The sequence below is a fragment of the Salmo salar genome, unplaced genomic scaffold (genome assembly GCF_905237065.1).
Source record: "Salmo salar unplaced genomic scaffold, Ssal_v3.1, whole genome shotgun sequence".
NCBI lineage: Eukaryota > Metazoa > Chordata > Actinopteri > Salmoniformes > Salmonidae > Salmo > Salmo salar.
This window is the reverse complement of record NW_025547485.1, coordinates 262572-274602: the sequence shown is the minus strand read 5'-3', so window position 1 is coordinate 274602 and position 12031 is coordinate 262572. Positions and strand designations below refer to the sequence as shown.

General features: G+C 48.3%; 1 pseudogene across 1 annotated transcript in view; it reads right to left on the bottom strand.

Annotated features, from left to right (window-relative positions):
- The window catches only part of LOC123731903 (YY1-associated factor 2-like), a 27404-nt pseudogene extending 15373 nt beyond the window's left edge, over positions 1–12031 (bottom strand). The window contains exons 1-2 of the transcript XR_006762902.1: positions 11859–12031; positions 11358–11483 (exon numbers count right to left, since the gene is read on the bottom strand). The product of XR_006762902.1 is annotated as a YY1-associated factor 2-like (transcript). The remainder of the gene's footprint in view (positions 1–11357; positions 11484–11858) is intronic.

Sequence of the window (12031 nt, the reverse complement as noted above, 5' to 3'; positions counted from 1 at the left end):
AAGAGTGTTTTATTGTTTTCTAATGACTAGAAGCCAGAGCAGTGAGAGCACTGGAATAACGTGGTGTCTCCTCTCCAATGGCTGTAAAATACCTGAACAGAGAGGGATAATCATTAAAAGAATGGCGTGTAATTTGCCTTCCTGTATTCACCTCCTATTGTGGCTAATGGCGTGTCTTTAATGGCCTGGCAATAACGCGTGGCCTAGTGTTTACTGCCGTGCCAATCCAACTGCACGTCACAAGCTCTTTTGTCATGTTCGTTTTGGTTACCCCCTCGTTTCTTCTCTCTTCCCTCTGTCCCTCCTCCTCCTCCCTCTACACTCCTTTCTTCCTCCCTGGCGTCTGTTGCCATCCTCCCATCCTGGAGACATTACAGCCTCGTTGACAACATGCTTTCAATTCTGGTTCTATCTTCTCAGCAGCATCAGAGAGAGCTGCTCTGCTAAACCTCAGCTTTGTAAAACATTCATCTTAATCTAACTGCTGGCTGCACACAACCCAACCGTCTCCCTCTCTCCCCGTGTCTCTCTCTCTCCCCGTGTGCCTCTCCCTCTCCCCCGTGTCTCTCTCTCCCCCGTGTCTCTCTCTCTCCCGTGTCTCTCTCTCTCCCGTGTCTCTCTCTCCCGTGTGTCTCTCTCTCTCTCTCGTGTCTCTCTCTCTCCCTGTGTCTCTCTCTCTCCCGTGTGTCTCTCTCTCTCCCGGGTCTCTCTGTCCCTTTCTCCTCGTGTCTCCCTCTCTCTCCCCGTCTCTCTCTGTCCCTTTCTCCCCGTGTCTCTCTCTCTCTCCCCGTCTCCCTCTCCCCGTCTCTCTCTCTGGCTCTCTCCCGTCTCCCTCTCCCCCCGTCTCTCTCTCTGGCTCTCTCTTCCCGCTCTCTCTCTCCCCATGTCTCTCTCTCTCCCCCGTGTGTCTCTCTCTCCCCGTGTGTCTCTCTCTCTCCCCGTGTGTCTCTCTCTCTCCCCGTGTGTCTCTCTCTCTCCCCGTGTCTCTCTCTCTCCCGTGTCTCTCTCTCTCTCCCTGTGTCTCTCTGTCTCTCTCTCTCCCGTGTGTCTCTCTCTCCCCGTGTCTCTCTCTCTCCCCCGTGTCTCTCTCTCTCCCAGTGTCTCTCTGTCCCTCTCTCTCCCCGTGTGTCTCTCTCTCCCGTGTGTCTCTCTCTCTCCCGTGTCTCTCTCTCCCTCCCGTGTCTCTATGTCTCCCGTGTCTCTGTCTCTCTCTCTCCCGGTGTCTCTCTCTCCCCGTGTGTCTCTCTCTCCCGTGTCTCTCTCTCTCCCGTGTCTCTCTGTCCCTCTCTCTCCCCGTGTGTCTCTCTCTCCCCGTGTGTCTCTCTCTCCCCGTGTCTCTCTCTCTCTCCCGTGTGTCTCTCTCCCCCGTGTCTCTCTCTCTCTCCCCCGTGTCTCTCTCTCTCTCCCCGTGTGTCTCTCTCTCTCCCCGTGTGTCTCTCTCTCTCCCCGTGTGTCTCTCTCTCTCTCCCCGTGTGTCTCTCTCTCTCTCCCCGTGTGTCTGTCTCTCTCTCTCCCGTGTGTCTCTCTCTCTCTCCCCGTGTGTCTCTCTCTCTCCCAGTGTGTCTCTCTCTCTCCCAGTGTGTCTCTCTGTCCCGTGTCTCTCCCTCTCTCCCCTTGTGTCTCCCTCTCTCCCCGCGTGTCTCTCTCTCTGGCTCTCTCTCCCCGTCTCCCTCTCCCCCCGTCTCTCTCTCTGGCTCTCTCTTCCCGTCTCTCTCTCTCCCCATGTCTCTCTCTCTCCCCGTGTGTCTCTCTCTCCCCGTGTGTCTCTCTCTCTCCCCGTGTGTCTCTCTCTCTCCCGTGTGTCTCTCTCTCTCCCGTGTCTCTCTCTCTCCCCGTGTCTCTCTCTCCCGTGTCTCTCTCTCTCCTGTGTCTCTCTGTCTCTCTCTCTCCCCGTGTGTCTCTCTCTCCCCGTGTCTCTCTCTCTCCCCCGTGTCTCTCTCTCTCCCAGTGTCTCTCTGTCCCTCTCTCTCCCCGTGTGTCTCTCTCTCCCCGTGTGTCTCTCTCTCCCCGTGTCTCTCTCTCTCCCCGTGTCTCTCTCTCTCCCCGTGTCTCTCTGTCTCCCGTGTCTCTCTGTCTCTCTCTCTCCCCGTGTCTCTCTCTCCCGTGTGTCTCTCTCTCCCCGTGTGTCTCTCTCTCCCGTGTCTCTCTGTCCCTCTCTCTCCCCGTGTGTCTCTCTCTCCCCGTGTGTCTCTCTCTCCCCGTGTCTCTCTCTCCCCCGTGTCTCTCTCTCTCTCCCGTGTCTCTCTCTCTCTCCCCGTGTGTCTCTCTCTCTCCCCGTGTGTCTCTCTCTCTCCCCGTGTGTCTCTCTCTCTCTCCCGTGTGTCTCTCTCTCTCTCCCCGTGTGTCTGTCTCTCTCTCTCCCAGTGTGTCTCTCTCTCTCCCCGTGTGTCTCTCTCTCTCCCAGTGTGTCTCTCTCTCTCCCAGTGTGTCTCTCTGTCCCGTGTCTCTCCCTCTCTCCCCTTGTGTCTCCCTCTCTCCCGCGTGTCTCTCTCTCTCCCCGTGCCTCTCTCTCTCCCCGTGTGTCTCTCTCTCTCTCCCCGCGTGTCTCTCTCTCTCCCCGCGTGTCTCTCTCTCTCTCCCCGTGTCTCTCTCTCTCTCCCCGTGTCTCTCTCTCGCTCTCTCTCTCTCCCGTGTGTCTCCCTCTCTCCCCGTGTGTCTCTCTCTCTCTCCCGGGTCTCTCTCTCTCCCCGTGCTCTCTCTCTCCCGGTGCTCTCTCTCTCCCTGTGTCTCTCTCTCTCTCCCCTCTCTCTCTCTCTCCCCCTCTCTCTCCCCCGTCTCTCTCTCTCCCCTGTCTCTCTCTCTCTCCCCCCGTTCTCTCTCTCTCTCTCCCGTCTCTCTCTCTCCCGTGTCTCTCCATCTCTCTTTCTACCTCCATCTCTCTTTCTACCTCCATCTCTCTCCTCCCCTCTTTTACCCCAAATGAGCTCAGTACCAACTCATCCATCTGGGAGTAAAGTTAGGCCTGTTTGACACAGATACGGGTAACTTTTGACCTATGTAACTAATTCCATATTAAAACCGGATTACAAAAGTCAGTGACCATGCAATGATCTTACATAGGGTCTACATTATTGTTCAAGCTAAAATTAGTGACCACAAAATAATCTTTGAGATATATATAATATCTCAAGCTAAATAAAGCCAGAGGGAAATAGAAAGGTCATATTAATATCCTCCATAATCCATGTCCTACATTAGACTTAGTACACCAGCTGTCTGGCTCTTTCCCCCACTGGAAGAGCCCTCCCTCCCTCCCTCCCTCCCTAGAAGAGACAGCCAACCCCCTGGAGTGTGCTGTGTGTGGACGGGTGGGTGACGCAGGTCGAGTCATGTTGCTATTGGCCCTTCATTAACTACCGCGACCTCCTTTGTTGGCCATCTTGCTAGCATCACCTCTGGTAGGAGCTGTGTTGTTGTTGCTGTAGAGGGCAGAGGGTTAGCGCTTGGCCTTGATGAAGTAGACCGTCTCTCTGAGAGGAGAGGAAAGGAAGAGAGGAAAAGATGAGAGGAAAGGAAGGGAGGACAGCACTGAGATCTCTTCCTGTCCCTCTTGAGAATACATCTCAGTGAATGATAGTCTACCGTTTGTTTTTTTGAAGGACCACACGCCGGTAGGTGTCTGAGTGCCGGCATTTTCGTCCCATTTCTACACGTAAAATCGGTTCGCACTCGGTTGGCAAATTACGGTCGGCACTTTGTTCAGAGATGCTAAGTACCATCGGCTGGCAAACGTGAACTGTGTTGCTGCTCTGGGCAGATGGCAAGTGCTTGGCCCTTCTGGAGCAGAGGTCCCTCTCAGACTCTCTCTCTCTTAGCCCCTTGTCTTCTGTGTGTGGAGGGAATTTGATGTCTCTCTCTTTCTTCTCCCTCTGCTATCTTCCTGTGTGTGCAGCGGTGGTTGAGTTGTTTGTAATGGTGGTGACCCCTGGCTGCTTTAAGAGTGTTGTCCTGATGAAAATCTCTGTTCCACTGATGACATCACACTGATTAAGCCCTAGCATACTAATGAGCCTAGCTCTGGTTGTCTGGCAGCTGCTGTAGCAGCCTCATTTCAGAGACTAGACACACACACACACACACACACACACACCCAGGCCCCCCAAAACTCACACACACACACAAACAAATGACATACACACAAATACACGTGCACAGACCCGTGTACACACAACATTCCAGTCACAGAGGCAATGGAGACAATTGGGTCTGCCTCCACACTGTTAGCTGGCTCATTTGAAAACTGCTCTTTAAACCAGGATAATTGGTTTTGCATGAAGGAGAAGGATAATGTTCAACCTTTGGTAATAAAACCACACACACACACACAGAGACAGAGAGAGAGACGGAGCGACAGAGAGAGAGAGAGAGCTAGCTATTCTTGCATGGCTTTGTTTCTCTTGTTGTCCATGAAAGCAAGATGTCACTCAGGGACAACACCAGGGTGACTGTGACTCAATAACACCGACGTCATGGTGCCAGGCTCTGGTCAAAAGTAGTGCACTATATAGGGAATAGGTACCATTTGGGATGTGGACACACTTACTCATTGAAGGGTTTTTCTTTATTTTTACTATTTTCTACATTGTAGAATAATAGTGAAGACATCAACACTATCAAATAACACATATGGAATCATGTAGTTACCCAAAAACTGTTAAACAAATAAAAATATATTTGATATTCTTCAAAGTAGCCACCCTTTGCCTTGATGACAGCTTTGCACACTCTTGGCATTCTGTCAACCAGCTTCGTGAGGAATGCTTTTCCAACCGTCTTGAAGGAGTTCCCAATTATGCCGAGCACTTGTTGGCCGCTTTTCCTTCACTCTGCGGTCGTACTCATCCCAAACCATCTCAATTGGGTAGAGGCCGGGTGATTGTGGAGGCCAGGTCATCTGATGCAGCACTGCATCACTCTCCTTCTTGGTCAAATAGCGCTTACACAGCCTGGAGGTGTGTTGGGTTATTGTCCTGTTGAAAAACAAATGATAGTCCCACTAAGCGCAAACCAGATGGGATGGCGTATCGCTTCAGAATGCTGTGATAGCCATGCTGGTTAAGTGTGCCTTGAATTCTAAAAATAAATCACAGACCGTGTCACCAGCAAAGCACCCCCACACCCCCTCCTCCATGCTTCACGGTGGGAACCACACATGTGGAGATCATCCGTTCACCTATTCTGCGTCTCATAGAGACACAGCGGTTGGAACTAAAAATCTTACAATTTGGACTCATCAGACCAAAATGACAGATTTCCACCAGTCTAATGTCCATCGGTTGTGTTTCTTGGCCCAAGCAAGTCTCTTCTTCTTATTGGTGTCTTTTAGTAGTGGTTTCTTTGCAGCAATTTGACCATGAAGGCCTGATTCACGCAGTCTCCTCTGAACAGTTGATGTTGAGATGTGTCTGTTACTTGAACACTGTGAAGCATTTATTTGGGCTGCAATTTCTGAGGCTGGTAACTAATGAATTTATCCTCTGCAGCAGAGGTACCTCTGGGTCTTCCTTTCCTGTGGTGGTCCTAATTAGAGCCAGTTTCATCTTAGCGCTTGATGGTTTTTGCGACTGCACTTGAACAAACTTTAAAAGTCCTTGAACTGTTCCGGATTGACTGACTGTCGTTTCTCTTTGCTTATTTGAACTGTTCTTGACATAATATGGATTTGTTCTTTTACCAAATAGGGCTATCTTCTGTATACCACCCCTACCTTGCCACAACACAACTAATTGGCTCAAACGCATTAAGAAGGAAAGAAATAACAAAAAATGTAATTTTAACAAGGCACACCTGTTAATTGAAATGTGTGCAAAGCGATCATCAAGACAAAAGGTGGCTATTTTGAAGAATATAAAATATATTTTGATTGTTTAACACTTTTTGGTTACTACATGATTCCATATGTGTTATTTCATAGTTTTGATGTCTTCACTATTATTCTACAATGTAGAAAATAGTAAAAATTAAGAAAACCCCTTCAATGAGTAGGTGTGTCCAAACATTTGATTGGTACTGTACATTCACAGTCAGCTAAGCTTTGGCAGATGTCCCCTGGACATCCTTACCCACCATGACATAAGATTAGGGATGCACGATATATCGGAATCAGACGATATTAGCTAAAAATGCCAACATCGACCTGATGTCTAGTTTAACGCCGATGTGCAAAACCGATGTCAAAGCTGACGTGCATACCTATATAACGTAGGTAGATGACTTAAAGACGGCACTAAAAATACAGCGCTACACAGAACAAACACAGAAAAATACTAAGTGCACACTTCCAACAACTAAACAAGTTCAAGTCGAGCAGTCATTTGAAAGAGTAAAGAGTAAAAAAAAAAATCTGCGAGACAACTCAAAGGCGAAAACCATGAATATCAAAATAATGGAATTCATTGTCCTTGACAATCAAGCATTCTCTGTCGTGGATGATGTTGGCTTTCGCGACTGGTCGAGCATCTTGAGCCCTGGTACACACTACCAAGTAGGCACTATTTTTCAGATGTTGCCCTACCGGAGTTACACAGTATTGTTGAAATGCACATCTATGAGCTACTTGCTATGGGCGTCACTGCTATTAGCTTCACGACTGACATTTGCACCAGCGATGTCAACCCCATGAGCATGCTGAGTGTGACAGCACAGTGGATCGACAAGGACTTCGTACTGAGGAAAGCCGTATTGCATGCTCAAGAATGTGCTGGTTTTCATACCGCTGCTGCCACTTTAATGGCATTTGAGAACATGTTTGAAACTAGGAAACATGAACACTCTCCTAGCACCATTTGAACAACTGACTGGAGAAATAAGCTCATCAACTGCGTCTGCAGCAGACGTGATACCCTCTGTCATGGCATTGAAGCGCCTGCTCAACAAAACTGCCCACACAGACCGTGGGGTTAAAACTTACAAAAGTACTCAAGGCTGTGAACAAGTGATTCTGTGGCATTCTCTCTGAGCCTCTTTACTGCCACCGTGCTCGATACTAGGTACAAGGACCGCTACTATGATGCAGAACAGAAAAAACGGGGTTTACGTGAAATGTTACATACACAGCTGGACAAGATGGAAACGGACACAGTGACAGTGCGCACCGAGGAAGAGAAGCCAAGGACAGATAGAGCTGAAACTTCACTGCTTGACATGTATGATGAAATCCTGGTTGAGACTGAACAAATGAACAATGAAACAGCACAGCAAGTAAGTGAAAGAAATAGGTTTTGATGATGGATTTTAGGTTTTTAATGGTAATGGGGACATATATAAATGCCAACAAAATAACTTTTTTGTCAGTGTGGTATGTGTGTAACCTTTATATAACTATGCAAGTCAGTTAAGAACAAATTCTTATCTACAATGACGGCCGAACCCGGACAACACTGGGCCCTATGGGACTCCCAATCACGGCCGGATGTCATACTGCCTGGATTCGAACCAGGGACTGTAGTGACACCTCTTGCACTGAGATGCAGTGCCTTAGACTGCTGTGTCCATGTGTGTGTGTGTGTTAACTATTTAACTGTACGAGAATGCTTAAAAGTCCACTTAAATGTTAAATGTTGGTTATCTGTATAATTTTTTGGGGCAAGGAAAATATCGGATATTGGTATCGGCCAAAAATGTAATATTGGTGCATCCCTACATAAGATGGATGATGTTCCCTGGACCACAACATCCTCTACCACCATGACATAAGATGGATGATGTCCCCTGGACCTGAAGATCCTTACCCACCATGACATAAGATGGATGATGTCCCCTGGACCTGAAGATCCTTACCCACCATGACATAAGATGGATGATGTACCCTGGACCACAAGATCCTCTACCACCATGACATAAGATGGATGATGTCCCCTGCACCTGAAGATCCTTACCCACCATGACATAAGATGGACGACGTCCCCTGGACCACAAGATCCTCTACCACCATGACATAAGATGGATGATGTCCCCTGGACCTGAAGATCCTCTACCCACCATGACATAAGATGGATGATGTCCCCTGGACCTGAAGATCCTTACCCACCATGACATAAGATGGATGATGTACCCTGGACCACAAGATCCTCTACCACCATGACATAAGATGGATGATGTCCCCTGGACCACAACATCCTCTACCACCATGACATGAGATGGATGATGTCCCCTGGACCACAAGATCCTTACCCACCATGACATAAGATGGATGATGTCCCCTGGACCTGAAGATCCTCTACCACCATGACATAAGATGGATGATGTCCCCTGGATCACAACATCCTCTACCACCATGACATAAGATGGATGATGTCCTCTGCACCTGAAGATCCTCTACCACCATGACATAAGATGGATGATGTTCCCTGGACCACAACATCCTCTACCACCATGACATAAGATGGATGATGTCCCCTGGACCACAAGATCCTCTACCACCATGACATAAGATGGATGATGTTCCCTGGACCTGAAGATCCTCTACCACCATGAAATGAGATGGATGATGTCCCCTGGACCTGAAGATCCTTACCCACCATGACATAAGATGGATGATGTCCCCTGGACCTGAAGATCCTCTACCACCATGACATAAGATGGATGATGTCCCCTGGACCTGAAGATCCTCTACCACCATGACATAAGATGGATGATGTCCCCTGGACCTGAAGATCCTTACCCACCATGACATAAGATGGATGATGTACCCTGGACCACAAGATCCTCTACCACCATGACATAAGATGGATGATGTCCCCTGCACCTGAAGATCCTTACCCACCATGACATAAGATGGACGACGTCCCCTGGACCACAAGATCCTCTACCACCATGACATAAGATGGATGATGACCCCTGGACCTGAAGATCCTCTACCACCATGACATAAGATGGATGATGTCCCCTGGACCTCAAGATCCTTACCCACCATGACATAAGATGGATGATGTCCCCTGGACCACAACATCCTCTACCACCATGACATAAGATGGATGATGTCCCCTGGACCACAACATCCTCTACCACCATGACATGAGATGGATGATGTCCCCTGGACCACAAGATCCTTACCCACCATGACATAAGATGGATGATGTCCCCTGGACCTGAAGATCCTCTACCACCATGACATAAGATGGATGATGTCCCCTGGACCACAACATCCTCTACCACCATGACATAAGATGGATGATGTCCCCTGGACCACAACATCCTCTACCACCATGACATGAGATGGATGATGTCCCCTGGACCACAAGATCCTTACCCACCATGACATAAGATGGATGATGTCCCCTGGACCTCAACATCCTCTACCACCATGACATAAGATGGATGATGTCCCCTGGACCACAACATCCTCTACCACCATGACATAAGATGGATGATGTCCCCTGGACCACAACATCCTCTACCACCATGACATAAGATGGATGATGTCCCCTGGACCACAAGATCCTCTACCACCATGACATAAGATGGATGATGTCCCCTGGACCTGAAGATCCTCTACCACCATGACATAAGATGGATGATGTCCCCTGGACCTGAAGATCCTCTACCACCATGACATAAGATGGATGATGTCCCCTGGACCTGAAGATCCTTACCTACCATGACATAAGATGGATGATGAGAGCCGTGATGATTAAATACCGACCTGCCTCCTGCCCTCCACTTCCCCTTCCCACTGAGTTCATCAACACCGCCAGCCTTGTCAAAGCATGTGTGTGTGTGCCTGCAGTGTGTGTGTGCGCCTGCAGTGTGTGTGTGTGCGCCTGCAGTGTGTGTGTGTGTGTGTGCCTGCAGTGTGTGTGTGTGCCTGCAGTGTGTGTGGGTGCCTGCATTGTGTGTGGGTGCCTGCAGTGTGTGTGGGTGCCTGCAGTGTGTGTGGGTGCCTGCAGTGTGTGTGTGTGTGCCTGCAGTGTGTGTGTGTGTGCCTGCAGTGTGTGTGTGCGCGTGTCTTTTTACCTTTGTTTAACTAGGCAGGTCAGTTAAGAACAAATTCTTATTTTCAATGATGGTCTAGTGGGTTAACTGCCTTGTTCAGGGGCAGAACAACAGACTTTTACCTTGTCAGCTCAAGGATTCAATCTTGCAACCTTTCGGTTAAAAGTCCAACTCTCTAACCACTAAGCTACCTGCCGCCCCAGTGTGTGTGTGTGTGTGTGTGTGTGTGTGTCTGCAGTGTGTGTGTGTGTGTGTGTGTGTGTGTGTGTGTGTGTGGGGGCTGCAGTGTGTGTGTGTGTGTGTGCTGCAGTGTGTGTGTAAGTGTGTGTGCGCAGCGTGCTGCTCTAGAAGACAAATGTTCTCTCTCCACTCAGATGAGGTGTTAACCCCAGACAGGATATGACCATATCAACTAGCTCCAGTTCATGACCCATCTATGTCTCTTATGCTCACAGTTATTGGGGGTTGGAATAACAAGGATGGAACAGCTCAGGTTTTGTGCCTGTCATGTTAGAATATTCCATGTAGTGCACTACATTTAAACAGGGCCCTGGTCTAAACTAGTGCACTACCTCGGGAATAAGGTGCCATTTGGGACACCACCATGCCTTGCCTTTCTAGTCTGGAAGGAAGGAAAGTTGCAGTTCAAGTTTTCAATGGAAGCTATGAATCAGAGTGAAACTAAAACTACATGTAACCTTTTTTCAATTAACACATCGAACCTGGCTCCACATCCTTCTTCAAACAACGATGACACGTGATTACAGAGCCATTTTTCATAGATTAGTTTCAAGGCAAGGGTAGCCTAGTTTCAGGGGAAGGACTCAGTAGCCTACTGCGACTTGATCTTTATTTATTCAGGTAGTCTCATTGAGATAACATCTCTTTCAAGAGAGACCTGGTAACTACTCTATAATGATTGCATAATAGCTGGTCATGTCACTTCACCTCTCTATTGTAGATAAACACATACACTTATTATTGCCGATTGTCGACAGAATTGGCCTACATAGAGTTAGTATCAACTAGGCCAAATTCATTTAAAACATGTTTTTTCATTGTGCTTGACCATGCGTACAAATAGAGGTTGTTTTTCTAACTACAATAGATGATAGTGATTACCATGTTTTTTAAGGATACTCCATGTGTTCTTAGATGCACTCCATTTCATAACCAGCATCCATGCTGTTCCATGGAACACAATACAAATCAGGTTACTAGAAAATCGCACACTGTACAGCTGATCAGCAGGCTACCGCAGCATAAAGACGTCCAGATTTCTCATGTTTACATGCATCATTTCATAAACTAAAATTAATGGACACAACCTGATACAACAATACTTACAAATACGCGTGTCGACCATCCATTTGCACGACCATAATAGCATTTATCATCGAGCAAAATGTATCGTATCCACTTACCGTGTTGACGTCCCTTTCCTTACATCGCACATCATGCACTTGAAAGCCTCCGCGGTGTTCTTGTATGTGCAAACGCTACAGTCCCAATTTCCCTCTTCCGCCGAAGGCTTTGGTTGACGCTTCGGCCTTCGAACAAAACAAAAAAGGACATAAAGCACGTCAGTTTCACATCCCCAGTTCAGGGTGCTGCGTGTGCATCATGTGTAGGCTATATGCTCGCGTTGTCAAACATCTGGGAAGATGATCCATTCAGTGTTCCGAAATTGTTCTGTTTTACGAGCTCGCGCTATGATTTGACACTGCAATAAAACAGACAGTCCGCCATGGTTGTTACACCGCGGCTACCACACACACACACACACACACACACACACACACACCACACACCACACACCAACCACACACACACCACACCACATACACAAGAGTGTTTCAATTATGTGTCATGGTGTCCACTTCAAGCATCAATGACACCAGCGCAATGAATGAGTCAGACATTACCTGGTTGGACTCTTCTTGTCTCCCATGCCGCCAAAAGTTTGTTTGCGGATGTTGAAATAAGGACAGTCCCTACGTATTCTTTAAGAAAGCAATACGCGAGGAGGTATCGCACGGCTCCCAGCTGTCGTGGAAACTCCAGTTGGAGGATGGTCACATGACGCGGCTTGTCCAAT